This window comes from Polypterus senegalus, chromosome 17, assembly GCF_016835505.1.
Source record: "Polypterus senegalus isolate Bchr_013 chromosome 17, ASM1683550v1, whole genome shotgun sequence".
Taxonomy (NCBI): domain Eukaryota; kingdom Metazoa; phylum Chordata; class Cladistia; order Polypteriformes; family Polypteridae; genus Polypterus; species Polypterus senegalus.
In genome coordinates this window covers 52,247,430-52,267,808 of record NC_053170.1, presented here as the reverse complement: position 1 = coordinate 52,267,808, position 20,379 = coordinate 52,247,430, and the positions used below count along the sequence as shown (strand labels likewise).

Genomic DNA, 20,379 nt, shown 5'->3' with positions numbered 1-20,379 from the left:
TGCTAGGGCCCATGGCTACTGTCAGGGACAGCCTGGACATTTTCAGAATCCATGTGGTGGAAGTGCTGCCAGAAGAGGATCTGAGAGCACCTGGAGCACTTCCGGGTGCCCTATAAAAGGGGCCACTCCAATTGAGGAGGCAGAGTCAGGAGGAGGTGGACAAAGCTTGCTGTGAGAGGAGTGAAGGCCGCAGAGGAAGAGAAGAAAGGACTGTGTTTTGCTATTGGTGCTGTAGTGACTGTGCTGTGAGCGTGGGGAACGGGGGAAAGCATAGCCCTTGCGGAAAAGATAATAAACGTGTGTACTGAACAGTAATTGTGTCTGCCTGTCTGTGTTGGGTAGGGTGGCTGGTACACCCCTGGGCTTCACACCCTTTACAAATCTTATACTGTAAATTGTAAAAAAAAAAAACAAAGTAAGCTTCAGGAGTGCAAAGGCCTTACTTTGAGTCCTCCAAACAACAATTTAAAGAGGAGGAGAGTATATTGTGTGTCCTTTAGTTGATCACTTACAGCAAACAATGAAGGCAAAGCTTAATGTGCTGCACATTCTATTGATTATGCTATATTTTTGGGTATGTGTACTGCATTCTGTAAATACAGTATGTGTGTGCATCTACTGAAAGTTCTTCTGGTTTATGCTGATTGTAGCAGGAATAGTGGGATTGGATAGCAAAGAACCAGCTAAAATAAAATAAATGTTTTCAAGCGTCCTGCTGCAGCTCACTTCTACATCTGTCACAATATGAGGTTTGTTAACTACAGTGGCTATGTATGTTATCACATTGGTTGCACAGTGGGAAGCCCTGAGACAAGAATGGTCTTACTCTCTTCTTGGTCCTCATCAGCTTTGCTGTTCAATATACTGTACATGTATATGAGTTTATAGATGGTGCAATAGCCTTCATTTATGAATATCATAAAGACAGTTGACGAATGTCAAAGGGTAACTTTCTTTTTAAAGGAACCAGGAAATGTATGGGAGTCGCACTGTTTAACTCTTATCACTCGCATTCAAATCATGTCTTTGTTTGTTCAAGGATTAATCATGTTATGTAGTGGTGGAACATTCTATAAGAGTATTCTCTCTCTGGCAAACTTGACTGTTTAGAGACATACTTGACAAACTATTCTGAAATATTTGAAAAATGTGAGGATATTCATTACAGTATTCCTCAAGTGAAATACAAAATGAAGGAATACTGCACCCAAAAGTTATATTTTTATATGTTACCTATCCCGTGTTTTCATGGAGGCTCAATAAAAAAAATGTGCATTTCTAGCCTTCTGTTAACTTTTTGACTACCACAAATATTGGACAGACCCTAATTGCCCACTTTGAAAACATTCACATTCTTGCAAATACTTCCTGTCATCTATGAAGACCACTCTCAGGATGCCTCCTATGCCATGACTCCCCCTCGTGTGTCTCAGTCTCTTGCCCGGCAATTCCTTGTTTGATTGCATCACCTAGGCCAAACTGACTAATCGCATTACTTAGAAGGACGGGACACACGTGCGCACACACACACACACACAAAGTAGTATTTCATTACATAGTAGATTTATAGTAAAGTGAAGTTTCACAAATATCTCCTTTCTCTATCTTAGAATGTGTTTGTAATGTCAATTTGCTACATACAACCAAATACTGATGTTGTTACTATGCACATTAATGATTAAGATTCAAATTTACATCATTTTCAAATGGTGTGAAATCTGGAAAGCTTACAACTGTCAAAATAAATGAATTTTTAAGTTTCAGTTTTAACAACTAATCAACCTGGATTTATTATATTTAAAATTGGCGCTCATACCTAGGCATTTAGCACAGTGTCACAAAACTGTACAATATAATCATGCCTTTATTATTTTCTGGAGTGTAAATTCTGTACTGGGAAGACACCCTAGAATTAATTTATAGGAGCACTCTCTTGTACTAAATGGTTGACCGTTGAATTTTTTTAATGCTCGCTTGGCAGCATTTAACGTAATCTGAATAGGATGCCAGTCTACACAAAGATTCACTTACTGTATGTGTACACACACACACACACCCTCACTCACACTCACTACATATTGACATCTAACTTGATCTGCATATCTCAGTGATGAGTTAGAAAACCTGAATACCTGGAACCAAACACACTGACACAGAGAGAATATGGAAACGTCATGTAGATTGTGTCAAAACAAGAGAAATACAAATTTTCCTTTCTGCCTAGGAAATAATGTTTTAAGACTCTGTGAGAACTTTGTCTGAGGTTATTTTTTCTTCAAACTCCTGTTTTTCAAATTAGCATTCAAATATTTGATGCCTGTTTTGATAAACTGCAGACATCAAAAGAAGACATTTAAAGAAGTCTCATCTGAGTACTGTTCTTGTGCTAGTGTTTATCTGATAGGAAGATGCTGAATGGGAAGAATTTATAATCCATTTTATTTCCCAGCCCCTGCAGAGAAACATCAGTAAATCCCCAAACCTTTCTGTCAATCAGGTTTCCTTTGTTAGCTTGTGTAGCAGATGAATTATACAAAACGCAGTAAATCCACCAGTGGCATTTTGAAAGATAGCTGGGTTTCCATTTTAACAACAAAATTGGGAAAATGTTCCATACTCTTCATAAAGTTCTTTATCCTTTTGTTTTGGGGTTTTATAGGAAACAGAGTTTTACCCGTCACCATAGATGAGTGAGGGTGAGAAGTGAAATAGTTTCTTTCTGTGTATGAAATTTTATATGGATTTATTATTTGTGGGAGCAACTGTGGTTTGAGATAGTGGAAAGCAGAATCATATTGGGCATTCACATCTTTTAGGAAACCTCTGATGTTGAGTTCTGAATCAGCCATAAGGAAATAAGGTGTCTCATGAACTGCATGAAACTATTTAGCATCGAAGAGTACCCACCCTAGGAGAGAGTAAAGTGGGAGTCATAGTGAGATGAAGTAGTGTGCTTTGTTTCTTTTTCAAGAGCAGCTTCATATTGTCTACTTGCTATGGATACAGGAAAATGCATTTTTTCATGCTAGTTAAGTGTGCATCATTGAAAAATGTTATTTCTATTAAATGTATCTGGGGTCGCAAGAAGATGCAATGTTTTAATTCTTGACGTAGTCACTCTCCAGTTTTATTTCCTGCTGCATTATTAATATCTGTTATCGCACTGAACAACTTTTCTGTTTACATATTTGCTCAGCCGCTTTTAAAACTGCCTTCAGTATTCCCAGAGTGTTACAGGAGAAACCTCTGGGGAAGCATGTATCTCTGTAAACCTATTAATTTGTGTGGATATGAATTTTATGAAGTCCTCATCTGATAGCAACATTGGATTTAGTTGTCAGTTATATGGCAGTTGAGTTTGTACATCATAATGATTTAAGCTTCAGAATCAAAGGAGCACAGTCAGAGATGACAATGGCATCATGTTTGGCAGATTTTAAAAAGTATAGTAAATTTATTAGGTATAAAACAGAAGTTGATTCTTGAGTCTATCTATCTATCTATCTATCTATCTATCTATCTATCTATCTATCTATCTATCTAGCACCTTTCACAGACAGAGTTACAAAGCGCTGTACACAAAGACAACCAATTAAAACACACAGTAACAGACAGTGAGAATTAAAAACAAATTAACATTCTAACAGACGTAAACCAAGACTGTGATAACTGTAAGGTTAAGCTTTTTTTAAATGTATCAGTTGTATCAGCAGCCCGTAAAGCACAAGGAAGGCTATTTCACCATTTCATTGAGACGGACTGAAAAGCCTGATCCCCCACAAGTCCTTAGCCTAGTACATGGAACTATAAGAAGCCCCTGGTGTTAATGTACAGGGCATGTTCCTTCACATACTCGGAGATGACTGGCCCTAACACTTATAACACCTATAAAACATCAGTTGATAGGTTACTCTCTTTCCATTCCCACACAACAAAAAACCTCCTGGCTTGGTCACTGTCATAATGGGGTCTGAACTCCCATTCTGTGTCCACAATAATTTTCTTCAAATGCTCCAGTTTCTCTCATTCCAAAACGTCCATGTTAGGTGAGGTGTATAGGCGTGTCTTGTTTGAGGTTAGTTTCTGTCTTGTGCCTGGTAATGTCAGACTACACCCCAGCTCTTCACAACCCTGAAACAGAAAAATGGAGTCAGTAACTGGACAGAGGAATAGATTAATTATGTCTTTTAGGCAACAGAGAACATCTGCTATTGTCAGCTGTTGGCTTGGTGCCAAGTCACAGATAATAACTGAAGCCACAGCCCCAAGAATTGAATTATTTCTTTTTAAACTACAATCAACTCAGTGTCACATTCATGCTATTTTATTATACATTATACATTTTTTAATGTAATGATATCCCCTTTTAGTTGAACTCAGACATCATTTACTGTATTACTGTTCATTTAAACAGCATGTTTTGTTCTTAGATACTTCCCTAGATCATCTTAAAGAGACAGCTGTGTGACTGACATTTAAACAGCTTCTGCTGAGCTACTGTGGCTATGATTTTATTTGTTAATACCTTTATTTCCTCCAACATTGCAGGCTACTATAATGAGACTTCAAAACAGCGATTCAGTAGCTTCATCTCAAAGCCTCTAGCTTTCAAATCATTTTTTGTTAACAATGGGTCTGCAGAATGATGCGAAAATACTAACTTGACTCAATAGCATTTACTGATAGACTGCAACTCTTGACCCTATTGTCACAGACATACAATGGAATAAAAAGACATGAAAGATTCAGGAAATTATTAGATTTGCAATGCCAAAGCGGAACATTAGGAAGGTCCCTCAATCCATAAAAATTGAAGCCTATCATGAAATGGGGCACACTATATGTTTGCCTCTTTAAAACTAGTAATGTTCTCTTCATTGTACTATCCCTGTTACATTGTGAGTATTCTTGAACTTTTCGGTTTAACTTTCATTCATTTATTCTTTGCTTTTGCTGTCCAACTTATTATAAATAATTGGCTGTGGCAGATAGATGGTCGTATTTTACTGGACCTAAAGCTCTTTCATCATGCGCTGGGTGCAGCAATGCCCTGTACCAATGCATGCTACCCACCGTGACCTGTGAAATAAAATATTATTAATACAAAATTGTTATAAAATTTGTCAAGTGTTTGTTCCTGTTACTATAAAGATGTAGCTCTTTAACTCAGAGGATACACCTAAAGAATAATGCATGGTTTTTTTGCAAAACCTCTAGAGCTCATTTCCTAACAGTGGAAAACATTTGTATTAAATATTCCAGCATTTAATTTCATGGGATGCCTCATTCCTTATTTTTACATAAACTGTGCATGAGATCATTAGCAGGGTTCTTTACAATACAATTAATGATTTCACGCTGCACCACATTTACGTAAAGTAGATTATATTGTGGACACGGCCCGGACACAGACAGGCGGACATGTTGTTAAACACCACCACACGTTTATTTACACTATTATTTACAATTTAAAGTGCTCATACAAACCCCAAACACAGTCCTGGCCACACAATGCCTTCCTCTTCGGGCTGCCTCCACACTCCTCTCCTGCTTTGTCCTGCTTCCACCCGACTCCAGCCTCGAATGAAGGGAGACGGCCCCTTTTATATCATCCCGGATGTGCTCCAGGTGTTTTCCGGCATTCCTCCCTGGACACGCCCCTGGGCGTAGACCCTCTACCGGTCCCTCAAGGCGTCCCGGCCGGGTCATTGCCCCTGGCATCCCTGACAATATGTTTGAGTATATTTCATTTACTGGGTCAAGTCTGATTATTTTCTTTGTGTGTTAATGTTGATTTATTTTTTATAATTATGTCTTTCATTTTTCTATTCTTTAATATGTAAAGCACTTTGAGCTACTGTTTGTATGAAAATGTGCTATATAAATAAATGTTGTTGTTGTGTAACAAGAACTGAGATTTAATCAATGTAAGTTTATTGTGACGTCTTCAATGGAAATATTCTGGGATTGCATTTAGTAGCAACATGTGAGTGTGAGAAATGAGAGAAAGAGGAATTGAATTATTTAAAGAAGAGATATTTTGTGGTGCTGTGTTTAAGGACATTAGCTTTAGGTATGTTTGCTCATGCATCTTCAGTGCAGTTTAGGTGAAGATGAACATTGGCTAATGACAATAGAAGCAAAAATTGTATATATTGGAATCTGCATGTCAAGCTTGAGTTCAGCTAAAGTTTCTTGCTTACTTTCTTTCTCTTTGGATACATCAGACAGTGAATTCTAAAATTAAGTATAAATCAATCATTAAGTGCTTCTGGCAGGGGGCATCCTTAATTTTAATATGACAATTTTTGCAAAAATAGGTAACACTTTAGTTTATGTAATGCAAAAATGCATCTACAGGTATTACTCATTAACTATTATGTAACACAACCCTAACAAATACTTCTTACTGACTTCATAACACATATAAAGCATCAGTAAAGTGCTTATTCATCTCTGCAAAGCGTCCTACCAACAAAATTTTCAATTTGGGGGCGTCTGATGTGGCTTAACTGAGACACAGTTCTCTCAGTGTTACATATTTAGTATAACACCTGTGAATCCTTCATATTAATTAATAATTTTTCACATCATGTCAATATGGCACAGAGATGAATAACCTAGCTACTGATTCTTTGTGTCATTAAACCCAAAAGGAGTCTTTGTTAAGGTCTTGTTAAATAAGAGGAAATGTGTAATAGATGTTTTTTTGCAGTACCTAGACTAAAGTGTCATTGAAAATACTGCTTATTTGATATTAAGTTTGTTCTTAGCTGTAACAGGGTGAAAACCAAACCGAATGCAACTGAATCTCTGCAGCAGTGCTATCATTTATACCATTTGCTGTACAGTAATATGCTATATCAGTAATGGCACACTGCATGATAACGTGCAGTGAATACACTTGACTTGAGCATTCCTAGTTTTCAAACTCTTTCTCTGTACGTTTAGCATTCGTTTGTTCAGAGGTTGATGCGCTTGCTGCTTCCTGAGCAGCTCTTCTCTTCTCCACCCTAGCAGCCTGCTTCTTTTCTTCTTTTGTCTGCATTTTTTTGCGTTATAACTGATTAAATCAGAGTTTGTGGTGCAATTACTTAGTACGTTTTCTTTAATTTTTCACTTAAGCTGCCACTTAAGTCTTCAATCTGCCTCAAGAATGATGTAAGATATGAAGAGGCAGAGGAAGTGATGGAGAAGGTGGTAGAGATGGAAACGGCACCCGTACGCATTCGCTGCATGGCCACCATGCTTCCCTGCTGAGAGTTGATTCTACAATAAAATAAAACAAAAATAAAAAGAGGAATAAGCTCTTGAGGTCAATCATCACCCCGAAAGTGGAGAGTAGACGTCACATAGTATATGTGCACCAAATTTCAGGTCAATAGATCAAACGGTTTACGAGCAACAGGTGATTTAAAATTCTGGACAGACAAACGAACAGCCATGGTAGCATATTATATATTAAGATTGTCGTGAAAAACACTGTAATACCCCAACTTTATTGCTGTCTTTCTCCACCTTGCAACTTTTCAGCATCCATTTCCCCCTTCATTACAAAAGTCCCGAAGTATGCAAAAATCATCAGGTTTTTGAATTTTATAACAATATTTTTTCTTTTGGAATTAGTTGAGCGTGTTGAATTTTGTGTTTTTGCTTTGTTCCCGCCACCCCCACCATAACCTGTTGTTGATGGGGGAGGAGCAAAAGCTTTAGATTTGTCAAAAATTTCGATCTTCAGTTTTCAATAGATCTCGATGTTTTAGGGTCCCCTGATACTGAAAACATCGATGTCTTGATGATGGGTGTGTGTCTGTCTCTGTTTCACTGTGTCTTGAGGATGGTCTAGAGCTAAAATGGCTGATGGAAAAATACCAAACTCGAAACTTAAGCCTTTTTTGAGATGACGATGTGCTGATCAGTTTTTGAGCCAAATCGTGCAAGAGAAAGAGGCACTCTAGAGGAATCCCCAAATACCGTAATTCTGCAATTATTTATGAATTCTTCTCATCAGTTGCTATTGTAATGACCTATTTATTCTATGATCAGCAAAATCAGCATGAGAGAGGCGAATAATTACTGAAATGTAATAGAATAGTTCAGGTAACTTGGTTTCTAGGACACAAAGCCTATAGATGCTTACATCCAAATTTTTTTGTTCATCTTTTTCTCATTGCAATCTGATCGAGCCTGTGATACGTTTTGTTGTTTTTAAGAGATATTTTTTTTATTAGTCAGACACTCATGTCTCTCTACATAGGGACAGGTGAGTGACCAAAAACCTTGCAGATTCATCAATAAGGCTTTCAGTTTTCAGTTACAATTTTCAGGTCACTTGATGGGCCGGTTAGATTTTCTTGCACCACGAATTTAGGTAACTCAGTATTTTATATGCATGCCAGTGATAATGCCATGTTTATTTAAAGCTTATTTAGATGAGCTCACTACACTCCTGTTTTTCCACATTTTACTGTTTTTGTACATTTTACTCCGACTTTTTTCTTCTGTCCAGTCAACCTGTGACAAATCAGCATTCTCTTCATGGTGTACATTCTGCTTCCAGGAAAGATACTGGCACTGACTTGCCTCTACTGTCTGCACAAAAAAGCAGTTATTGATAATGCCTGGATTTCAGTTCTGCAGTGTTATCACTTATAGGTGATAAGAATAATAATTACTTTCATTGCTGTTTTTAGATTTCAAAGCATACGATTCTTCAAGACGAGGAGCTATGACCAGCAAACTTTTCTACACGGACATGGAGAATGTGGTGTTCATGGTAGACCAGTAAGTAATGTGCATGATTGTCTTATGGAAATCACTCCTGACATGTAACTTGATAGAAGGCAAAAGGGTTTCTTGTAAATGATCACAATGATTTATTAATGAGCTTTTCTGTATGCAACCACCTGAATTATTTTCATCTGGAATATAGTGCATTTTATCAGTCATGAATGCATACATTACAGTATGTCTCTTAGAATTCCCTTCCTGGCTTCCAAGGAACAGTGCTACAATGCCTGCATTGTGCTACATTTAGGAAAGCATATCCCTGCAATGCACGCAATACATTTAAACTACTTGCAGCTATAAATTGTTGCGCTGCTTTGCTCCATGGGTCTCTCTACTTTCGATGCACTTGTGATATGGCAGCAGTTATGATGGCAGGATCAAGGTGTTTCAAAGAAATCCATTAGCTAACAAGTTAAGCTGTACTGACCGATGGAAAATACGTTTTCAAAATTTGAAAACCTGATGAGCTATATTTAAATTTTGCTTAATAACAGTTTTATGGCTCAATAAATTTGTATTGTCGGCAGCAATTAATGCAGAATGAGATTTCTTTATAGCAATAAGTAGCCTCATTTACTTAGCATTAAGAGATTCTCAGCCAGAAATGTTTCTTGCTTTTTTTTTTTCTTCTTTTTTTAATATACTTTATGAAACAACCTTGGTTAATGTTAAGTGTATTTTTGGAACACTTGTTTAATGAAGGGTTTGAGATATCATTTAATTGTCTTTTATCATCATTTGAAATGGTATCTATTGAAATTTTGAAGATATTTGGTGGTTTGATTGATAATGTTTAATTGTCAGATACCTATTTCAGTCACAAAAATTGCTATGAAGATGACCCAATATGCAGTAGCAATAGACATTGTTTTTCAGATTTCAGTTTTCTCCCATTTTTCCTTCAGCTTTAATGTACTCATTGCAACATGTTGGTGCTTTATTGTCTCCCACATAGAGGATGACTAGCATGTAGTAAAATGTTCTGAAATGATTGTCTAATCCATAAAGTCAGTAATTCTACAAGACACTAAGATTTGATTGTGAATGTCTGAGGGGAAGTGTGTGTTTATTTGGGTAAAACGTCAGCCTTTTGCTCTCATAACAACTTGTTACTTTGTCTAAGTGTAGAATGTTTTTCGATGCTTGATAGAGTAGCATAGCTACTGGAAAGAACAAGACCTTATGTACAAAAGGAGTGATCTGTATGCTGCATAAAGAATCCAGGCAGTTCCAAAAACTGTTATCTATAGCATTACTTTGAATCTAGATTGGGTTAGAATAAAAGGATATTACAGCAGATTCAGAAAGTATCCAGACCCCTATCCTTTCTGAACACTTTACTGAGTTATGGATTTGATGTTAAATTGATAACTTTATCATTTTTGCTCATCAAGATACACTCAATAACCAACAATGACAAAGTGACAATATGATTTCAGAAATGTTTGCAATTGTATTAAAATTGAAAAACTGAAATATTCAGACCCTTTGCTGTGACATATCAAATTGTTAACAGGTACGTCCTGTTTACTTGAATTATTCTTAAGATATGTCTAGAACTTGATTAAAGTCCACCTGCAGACGTTGTTGTACATGGTTTCGAATGGCACACACCTTGTGTATATGAGGTCCCACAATTCACACTGCATGTCAGGACAAAAAGCCATGAAGCCCAAGGAACTCTCTGTGATAAAGTTGTGGTGAGGCCTAGATAACAGCAAGGGAATAAACTATTCCTAAAGCTTTCAATGTTCCCAGGAGCATAGTGGTCTCAATAATTGTGAAACAGAAGAAGTTTGGAACCACCGGGACTCTTCCCCACAACAGCTTAAAAGGACTCTTAGAGCAAGAGGAAAACGATTATATCGTCTGATGAGACAAAAATTTTATTTTGTATTCAGAACTTCAAGCACTATGCCTGATAAAGACCAGGCACTGCTTATCACCTACCTAATACCATCCCTACGGTAAAGCATGGTGGTAGCAGCATCATGCTATGGAGATGTTGCTCATGGGCAGGGACAATGAGACTGGTGAGAATTGAGGGGAGGATGAATGCAGCCAAATACAGAGAAGTCCTTCAAGAAAACCTGCTTTAGAATGCATCTAACCTCAGAATGGAATGATGGTTTATCTTTCAGCTTAACAATGACTCCAATCATACAGCCAATGCAACTCTGGAGTGGGCTTGGAACAAGTCTCTAACTGTTCTTGAGCGGTCTAACAATAGTGTAGAATTAAGCCGCATAGAAGATCTGTATAGATATCTGAAGATGGAGGTTTACAGACAATTCTCATTCAATCTAATGGATCCTGAGAGGGTCTGCCAGGAAGAATGAGAAAAACTGTCTAAATCCTGGTGTGCAAAGCTTATAGAAACTTACCCTTTTAGACCTGACATTGTAAAAGGGGCTTCTACAGTGTACAGAGTTAAGGGTCTGAATACTTATATGAATGGGAGATTTCACTTTTTGATTTTTAATAAATTTTCTAAATACAGTGTTTCCACTTTGTCACGATCGGGTTAATGAGTGTAGAATGATGGTCAAAAAAGGCAAATGTAACGTAAAAAATGTGCATAAAGTAAAAGTGTCTTAATGATTTCTGAATGCAACATGTATGTTTAAACTATAAAAATCATATATGAAAACATATCACTGACTTCTTAATTCAGCATTGTAATCTGAATTCACATGTTTTTTGAGTTGTTTTGTCAATAGAGGTTAGTTGGGACAGAGTTTTTCCAATTAAACTTTTTTTTTGGCATTATCAAGCACCATTGTGAAGCAGGATTTCCCAGCCAACTGCTCTACTTCCTAGAATGATTTTTAAGGATTAGTTAACTGAAACATCTCGTGGATGATTGGTTTTACTCAATAATTGGAATTAACTACAGTAGGAGAAGTAAACTTAAGTCAATGTTTCATATTTTGTGATGGATTTTTCTGTCCATGCCTACTTTAATCAAACTCATTATCATGCACTGTTCCAGATTTTGGAATGAGTGGAATCAAATACTGTGCCTGTGTTTTTCAAATGGGACAGCATAACTGAATGTACAAATTGAATATTCACAGATTGTAAATAACATTTACAGCTCCATGCCCATTATGTTATGTAATGCATGTTAGTCTTTCAAGTCATGAGTCAAGTCATGTTAGGTTTATGTTGCATAGTGGTGTGGTGGTTAACACTACTGCCTTATGGATGAAGTATGCTGGGTTCACGGATGTTTTATCCCTCTCAGTATTCTGGTTTTCCTTCCACGTCCCAACAACATGTGTGTGTTAGTGATCCCAAACTGGACCAGTGTGTGTGTGTGTGTGTTTGTGTGAAAGAGAGAGAGAGCATCCTGTTAGACAAGCTCATAACCTGCATCCAGTGCTTGCAGGATAGGCATCTGTGTCCTCAAATTGAACATTTTAATTTTAAAAATGTTATGCTATGTAAGCTGCCCTTAGCTGGAGGGTTGGCTTTTAACATTCATATCACGAAATATACAACTGTACCTCAGCAAAGGGTTTGGATGGGATGGAAAATGCAAATAAAAATAGGAAGCAAAGATTTCAAAATTCACTTTGACTTGTAATCCATCACAAACAGTGTAAAGATAAAATGTTTAATGTTTAGTCTGGTCAGCTTCTTTTTTCCATAAATATATATCCTTTCTTGACATTGAGGGCCTGCAACACATTTCAAAAAAGTTGAGATAGGGCAATTTAGGTGCAATAATGAGGTTAAAAAAAGATAATGGTGTGAGTAGAAACAGAAGATGTTCAACAGGTGACTGCAATCATGGATTGGTATAAAAGCTGCATTTAAGAATGGCCTAGAAAGAGAAAGAGAGCAAGCTATGTTTAATCTATCCTTTTAATCCTTACAATTGTAAGTGGCAATGTAACAATAGGCTTCATGGCAATAACTCCTGGAAAATTGGGAAATTAAGGTCAAAGCTATCGTATGTAATAATGTACTATCTCAATTTAAGACTACAAAATGACAACAAAACTTCAAAACCAATGTCTTTGTGAGCTGGAATGTTAAATTTCTCAATCAAGAATTAAAAAGAAAGTATTCTCTCACCTAATAGGTCTAAACGCTAAAATAGTATTTTTATAGGAAACCCACTTATTAAGCAAGGATCAGTTTCGGTTGCACAGAGATTGGACTGGCCAAATAATCCATTCCAGCTATACAAAGAAAATTAGAGGTGTGAGAATTCTTATATATAGAACAATTTCATTAGTAGTATCAGATGTAGTATGTGATTCTGAAGGGTGATATATGATTGTCATGTGTAATTTATTTAACTGTAAAGTGATTTTGATAAATATTTACGCCCACAGTGTGGATGATAGGGACATTATCCAAAACATATTTGCATCCATTCCTAATGTGAACACTCATAAAATTATAATGGCTGGTGTCTTTAATTGTGTTTTAAATCCAGACCTGGATAGGTCTCCTTCCACGGGGTGATGACATCTAACACTGCAAAAACAGATACACAGTTTGTAATTGATCACAACTTTTCAGACCCCTGGAGATTTCTAAACCCAAACTCAAGAGCATGTTCCTTCTTCTCCCCTATACATCATTGTTACTCGTGAATTGATTATTTCTTAATAGATAACAATTTCTTACCCAGGATCACATCTTGCTAGTATGACGCTATTGTTATCTCTGCCCACGTCCCTTTGATTTTGGAGCTCAAATCATTAGGCCCCACATATTCATCTCATAGATGGCATCTTAACCCACTTTTATTAGCAGACGAGAACTGTACAGAGTTTATATCCAAGCAAACCAATTTTTTTTTTTAGAGACGAATGCATCCTCAGAGGTCTCTGCAGGAATACTCTTAGAAACTCTGAAGGCTATCTTAAGAGGACAGATTATTTCATATCTCTCTCACAAAAATAAATTGGAAACCAAGAAGGCATCAGAGTTAATCAGTGAAATTACCAGAATAGATCAAGAACATGCCAGGTGTCCAAATGAGGCACTTTATAGGAAAATACAGGCTTTGTATTCAGAACTCAACCTCTTGACAACAAAATAAATGGAACAACTCACTTTTAAAGCACAATATCATTATTATGAACACAGGGAGAAGGCTAATAAGATCTTAGCTCGACAAATCCACAAGAAGGAAGCTCACAATGTAATACCAGTAATTACCAACATAAACAGAGACAAAATCATTGACCATAAAAATATAATGCAAACATTTAGAGACTAGTACAAGTCCTTATATTCTACTCAGTTTAAAGAAGACAAGACACAACCTAATACATTTTTGGATGTGTTACAGATACCACAACTAGATACTCTCAGTGCATAGGAATTGGATAACCCGCTGGCACTTAAAATTATTAGATGCTATAAACTTTCATTGAGAGAATGCAGCAGGCCCTGAAGGTTACCCTGCCAAATTTTATAAAAACATTTCAGTTAAGTTAGCTCCCCTTTTATTAGCAAAATTTACAGAAGCCAGACACAACAAAATTCAACCTCAAACTTTTCGCCAAGCATGAATTACCATCTATCCTAAGAAAAATAAGAACATATTACAATGTGCATCATAAAGACCAATGTCACTTCTGAATAATGATGCTATGATACTCTCCAAAATTCTAGCTAGAAGGATTGAAAAAGTGCCTCCTTCGGTAATATCACAAGACCAAACTGGATTTATAAAAGGCAGACACTTACTTAGCTCCCAATCTTTGATGCCTGTCTATTGTAATATATTCACCTACCACATCTATCACCCTGGAGATTATGGTATCGTTGGATGCAAAAAAAGCATTTAAAATGGTTGAATGGGACTACCTTTTCACTACACTGGAGAAATTTGGGTTTGGACCAAATATATATGCATAGATCAAACTACTGTATACCAGCCCAGAGGCTTCAGTTTGTATTAACAACATTATTTCAGACTACTTCAAATTAGAATGTAGTACTAGACAAGAATGCCCCCTGTCACCACTGCTATTTGCAATTGTCATTGAGCCACTGGCAGTTCACATTTGAAATGCTTATGAGATAAAGGGGATTATCAGACAAGGACTTGAACAGAAAATATCACTATTTGCAGATGATATGGTAGTATGTATATATATATATATATATATATATATATATATATATATCAGATCCACTGTGCCTGCAGTTATAACAGCACTAACAGAATTTGAAAAGATTTCTGGACTCAAAATTAATTTGAAAAAAAGTGTGCTCTTTCCAGTGAACTCTCTAGCACACAATTAGATTGGACACCTTCCCTTTTATCATCGCAGATCGGTTTAAATACCTAGTGGTAAACATCACAAGTAAACATAAAGCTCTTTATCAACAAAATTTTGCTGTCTGCATGGAAAAACTAAAGAAAGAATTGCATAGGTGGTCTACCCTTCATCTCACTTTACCTGGAAGAAGATGAATATTCTTTCTAAGCTTCTTTTTCTATTTCAAAGCATTCCCATATACATTAACAAATCATTTTTTAAGAAGTTAGATTCAATAATATCCATCCGTCCATCCATCCATCAATCCTCTTCCACTTATCCGAGATCAGGTTGTGGGGGCAGCAGCGTGAGCAGAGATGACCAGACTTCCCTCTCCTCGGCCACTTCTTCTAGCTCTTCCAGGGGAATCCCGAGGCATTCCCAGGCCAGCCGGGAGACATAGTCCCTTCAGTGTATCCTGGGTCTTCCCCAGGGCCTCCTTCCAGTCGGATGTGCCCGGGGCCTCCTCCTGGTCGAATGTGCCCGGAACACCTTACCAGGGTGGCGTCCAGGAGGCATCCTGATCAGATGCCCAAGCCACCTCATCTGACTCCTCTCGATACAGAGGAGCAGCGGCTCTACTCTGAGCCCCTACTAGATGACTGAGCTTCTCACCCTATCTTTAAGTGAAAGCCCAGACACCCTGCAGAGGAAACTTATTTCAGCCGCTTGTATTCGCGATCTAGTTCTTTCGGTCACTACCCATAACTCATGACCATAGGTGAGGGTAGGAACATAGATCGACTGGTAAACTGAGAGCTTTGCCTTATGGCTCAGCTCCTTTTTCACCATGACAGAATGATGCAGAGCCCGCATCACTGCGGATGCCGCACTGATCCGCCTGTCGATCTAACGCTCTATTCTTCCCTCACTCGTGAACAAGATCCCGTGATACTTGAACTCCTCCACTTGGGGCAGGATCTCTCTCCCAATCCTGAGAGGGCACTCCATCCTTTTTTGGCTGAGGACCATGGTCTCGGATTTGGAGGTGCTGATTCCCATCTCAGCTGCTTCACACTCAGCTGCAAACCGATCCAGAGAGAGCTGAAGATCATGGCCTGATGAAGCAAACAGGACAACGTCATCTGCAAAAAGCAGTGATCCAATCCTGAGTCCACCAAACCGGACCCCCTCAACGCCCTGGCTGCGCCTAGAAATTCTGTCTATAAAAGTTATGAACAGAATCGGTGACAAAGGGCAGCCCTGACAGAGTCCAACTCTCACTGGAAATGGGTTCGAACTACTGCCGGCAATGCGGACCAAGCTCTGACACCGGTTGTACAGGAACTGAACAGCCCTTATCAAGGAGTCCGGTACCCCATACTCCCATGCACCCCCCACAGGATTCCCCGAGGGACACGGTCGAACGCCTTTTCCAAGTCAATAAAACACATGTAGACTGATTGGGTAAACTCCCGTGCACCCTCCAGGACCTTGTTAAGGGTGTAGAGCTGGTGCACTGTTCCACGACCAGGATGAAAACCACACTGTTCCTCCTGAATCTGAGGTTCGACTATCAGACGGACCCTCCTCTCCAGGACCCCTGAATAGACTCTTCCTGGGAGGCTGAGGAGTGTGTGGAACACACCCTCCGGTCTCCCTTCTTAAAGAGGGGGACAACCACCCCGGCCTGCCAATCCAGAGGCACTGTCCCTGATGTCCGTGCGATGTTGAAGAGGTGTGTCAACCAAGAGAGTCCTACAACATCCAGAGCCTTGAGGAACTCTGGCCGTATCTCATCCACCCCCGGGGCCCTGCCACCAAGGAGTTTATTGACCACCTCAGTGACCTCAGTCCCAGAGATGTGTGAGCCCACCTCCGAGTCCCCAGGCTCTGCTTCCTCATTGGAAGGCATGTTAGTAGGATTGAGGAGGTCTTCAAAGTACTCCCCCCACCAACCCACAACGTCCCGAGTCGAAGTCAGCAGCGCACCATTCCCACCATATACAGCATTGACACTGCACTGCTTTCCCCTCCTGAGACACCGGATGGTGTACCAGAATCTCCTCGAAGCCGTCCGAAAGTCGTTCTCCATGGCCTCCCCAAACTCCTTTCACGCCCAAGTTTTTGCCTCAGCAACCACCGAAGTCGCATTCCGCTTGGCCTACCAGTACCTATTAGCTGCCTCCAGAGTTCCACAGGACAAAAGGGATTCAATAATAACCTAATTTAATTCAAAATATCCTTGCATCCAAAAAGCAATCCTGTAGACCTATGGCAGAACGTGGCATGACTCTACCTAACCTTCAATTTTATTACTAGGCAGCAAATATGCAAGAACAGGACAAAGTTACATCAGAAACACTCAATAAATCAGTGTCATAAGTACCAAAGCATTTATCAAATGTTGTGAGAAGGAACAGTAATGTTACAAAGTGGTAAATTCTGTACTGTGCAAACTTTGGAATATGTTGCAAGTTTAAAAACTTAAAATAAGCTTTATTTTAAAAAAAAAAACATGGTTGTAATGTTAAATAATGGACTGTATTGTTTTCAGTTCAAAGATCATTTACTAATTACTGCTTTCTATTTTTATTTGTATTTTTCATATCATTCCACCTTTTTTGAGCTGGGATTGTATTTTGTGACAGGTGTCTGTTCACACGTACAGGTAATCTAGCCTAGACACCGTTAAAATATCCAACTACGCCACCCAGTTTTATTAAGAGACTGGGAACTCCTAAAATTTACCAATAATGGCACACAGGTTTCTTTAAATTGGGTGGTGAGTAAACACACAATGAAAAACACAACAGTAATTTCAGGAAAAGCAACAGTAACTTCTATTACACCAGACAATAATAAGTACATTAAAAAGATAAATGAACATAAACAAAATCTATCAGGAAGAAAATTTCTTTTTTAGAAAGGAAAACACACAGTCCACCCTCTAAAAGTTAATTAAAAACAAACATGAGAGGATACAACCTTTAGTGGTGCAGAGTCCAGTTTGTTCTCTGTGTTACCCCAACACTTAATTGTTCAACTGTCTACCGATGCACTCTGTTCACCGGACACTCGTTTCCCAAAAGAAGTTTTGTCAAATCGGTGAATCCCTGTCAGCATCTCTTAATCGTTCCTTTTTTCCACTCTGGGCTCCTTGTGTTGCTGTGATCTAGGCACGCCTTATTTCTTGTCTGCCAGCTTTGCTCGGTCCTTTCATGAGGCTTCCCTCTCTCGCTGGACCCACAACTGGCGTCCCCTTGTGGAGCTGTCTCTTCCTCCCTGGAAATATTGCCGTCCTTGTGCCTCACGTCATGCCAGCCACGTACCCTTGTCAGCCGGCGAGCCCCTGTGCTCTGTCCGAGTGTCTTGGCAGTGTTCACAGTGGACCGTCCCTTACCTTTGCCTTCTCCTGGCCAGAGATTAAATCCCCTTCAGTCCCTGCAGTTATCCGTTCTGGACAACCAGATTAAACAATGGCACATCTACATTTCCTGGGTTTAACAAATAATGAAAACACGACTTAACAAAATGTATTGTTACCAACCATTAATGAGTAAAGATCTGCTGTTTAGAAACCAATATTGTCAAACATGTTAATTTCCAAGTCAGGTAAATACAGAAATCCTCCAAGGAAGGAGCAGTTCTGTTATCACAACTTGGTATTCTTTGTAATATCAACCAGACAAAAAACTTTAAAGTGGTGACTCTTTTGCAAGACAGTAAATAGATAGATAGTTAGATACTTTATTAATCCTTAGGGGAAATTCACATAATCCAGCAGCAGTATACTAATAAAAAGAAACAATATTAAATTAAATAGTAATAAAAATGAAAAAAAATGAAAAAAATAAAAAAAGCAGACAATAACTTTGAGTAATGTTAACATTTACTCCCCCGGGTGGAATTGAAGAGTTGCATAGTGTGGGGGAGGAACGATCTCCTCAGTCTGTCAGTGGAGCAGGACAGTGACAAAAGTCTGTCACTGAAGCTACTCCTCTGCCTGGAGATGACACTGTTAAGTGGATGCAGTGGATTCTTCATGATTGACAGGAGTTTGCTTAATGCCCGTCGCTCTGCCACAGATGTTAAACTGTCCAACTTTACTCCTACAATAGAGCCTGCCTTCTTAACAAGTTTGTCCAGGCGTGAGGCATCTTTCATCTTTATGCTGCCACCCCAGCACACACCCGCGTAGAAGAGGGAACTTGTAACAACCGCCTGGTAGAACATCTGCAGCATCCTACCGATATCCTGTAGACAGCCACCACAATAATCAGTTACAGGTTAACCCTGGAAATTTGCCTTTAACTTCTCGCCTCAGTTCAAACAATGGGTGCCTATTGCCTGGTCATCTGCTGGGCTTTAAATGTAATATTTGGATGTTTCTTTTCTTAAGAGAGAAATGGAATGACCCAGTGTACAAAAATACAAAAATTTCCCCCTCTGACAATTTCTTGAGCCTGCTCATGCATGTAAAGCTCACAACTAAAGTGAATATAAATATGGTCTGCCATACTAAGAATGTAATTGAGTAAAAAGGTGTTAGGATGCCATTTAGTCAAAGGATGAAGTAACTTATATATTTTTTTGGTGGCATTCACTTCTGTTGGTTAAGAGTTTCGTCTTAATTCTTGAATGTCTTTGTCCCAAAAAGAGAGAAGATGACATATCTATACACTTATTCAGTATGTAACTGATGTAATTGTAGCTTTACAGAGAAGCTCTTTCTTTACCTAACTTTATAACTGTCAATACCAGCTCTTTGAATCAAATGTGCTCATGGATCTGTGCTTTCCAGGGAGCTTAGCAAATGGCTGAAATTCATCGCTGCCTCTTACATGGTGCAGAGTGAGCCAAACATTATTGATGATTTCATTTGAAACAATTAGCAGCAATAGGTTAAAAGATACCTGCAACAGAGCTTGGCACAATGAGGCTGTTAAACCATGAAATATCTATCAAGGTGAAGGATCTGTCAAATAGCATCTAAGGACTGTTAAAATACAAATAACAGCACCATGACAGTATAGCAGGCTTCTGGTTACCTTTTAGAGTCTTTTAGAGCTACATTTTGTTACTGTTTTCTTGTCATAATTATAGTTTACATAAAGTATAATACAATACATACTTATTGTTATTTCAACAAGTTATTCAGAATTTAACTGAGTGCATTTTGCAATGAAAAAAACAACAATTAACACAAATACAGAAAGGTTCAGAATGGCCATTCTTTTAATGTTGCACTAAACATACACCCAGCAAAGGGATGAGCGTTAATGTGTATGTGTGAGTAAGAGTGGTCCCTGTGGTGGGCTAGAGTTCTGTCTACACCTGTTTTCAGCCTTTTGCC

General features: G+C 38.5%; 1 protein-coding gene across 3 annotated transcripts in view; it reads left to right on the top strand.

Annotated features, from left to right (window-relative positions):
• Nucleotides 1-20,379, top strand: part of dlgap3 (discs, large (Drosophila) homolog-associated protein 3) — an 828,395-nt gene that overhangs the window by 555,364 nt on the left and 252,652 nt on the right. For all 3 annotated transcript variants that reach the window (XM_039739473.1, XM_039739474.1, XM_039739475.1), the window contains one exon: nt 8,694-8,784. The gene's annotated coding sequence lies outside the window, so the exon portion shown is untranslated. The remainder of the gene's footprint in view (nt 1-8,693; nt 8,785-20,379) is intronic.